Consider the following 723-nt stretch of genomic DNA (forward strand, 5'->3'; position numbering starts at 1 on the left):
CGAAAAAGACCCCCGTTTCACGGGAAAGGTTTGGTCGACTATCTTCCAGATACTATGCACCAAGTTGGAAATGTCGACATCGGATCATCCGCAGACCGATGGTCAAACCGAAAGGGTGGATCGCGTCATCGAAGACGTCATGCAGCGTCTGCGCTGAGATGCTGAGGCGCTGGAGCGCCATGTTGCCTATCGTAGAGTTTGCACCGAACAATGCAGTGCATGCGTCTACCGACTACACGCCGTTTTACGTGAACGGGCTGGTTCACCCTCGCGTCCCGCTATCGCCGCCATCCCATGGCTTAGGGCTTAGGCCGAACGGCTAGCTGATGTCAGCTCCCTCACCATCCGTAAAGAAGTTGATGACTTCTTGTCTACCAGACTGAGTTTTCTACGTCACATTCGCGATGTGATGGCTGAAAGCCAAGACCTGTAAAAAGAATATGGATATGAAAAGGGAAGAGGCAAAGTGGAAAGCTTCAAGGTCGGGAACCTGGTTTTATTAAATTCTAAAACTGCCTACACATGCAGTCTCTGCTATCTTCCGGACAAAGCTTCGTCCACGATTGATTGGACCGTTTAAGGTTGTAGCCAAGCGGGGCCTAGCGTATACGCTAAACCTTCCCGAACGGATGCACACCACCCGGTGTTCTACGTGGGCTTGCTCGAGCCGTACCGGGATCCGGCGCAAGTGAACGCGGAAGCGTTGGCGCCGGAGCGGATTCC

The sequence above is a fragment of the Plasmopara halstedii genome, assembly GCF_900000015.1.
Source record: "Plasmopara halstedii genome assembly, contig: Scaffold_614, whole genome shotgun sequence".
NCBI lineage: Eukaryota > Oomycota > Peronosporomycetes > Peronosporales > Peronosporaceae > Plasmopara > Plasmopara halstedii.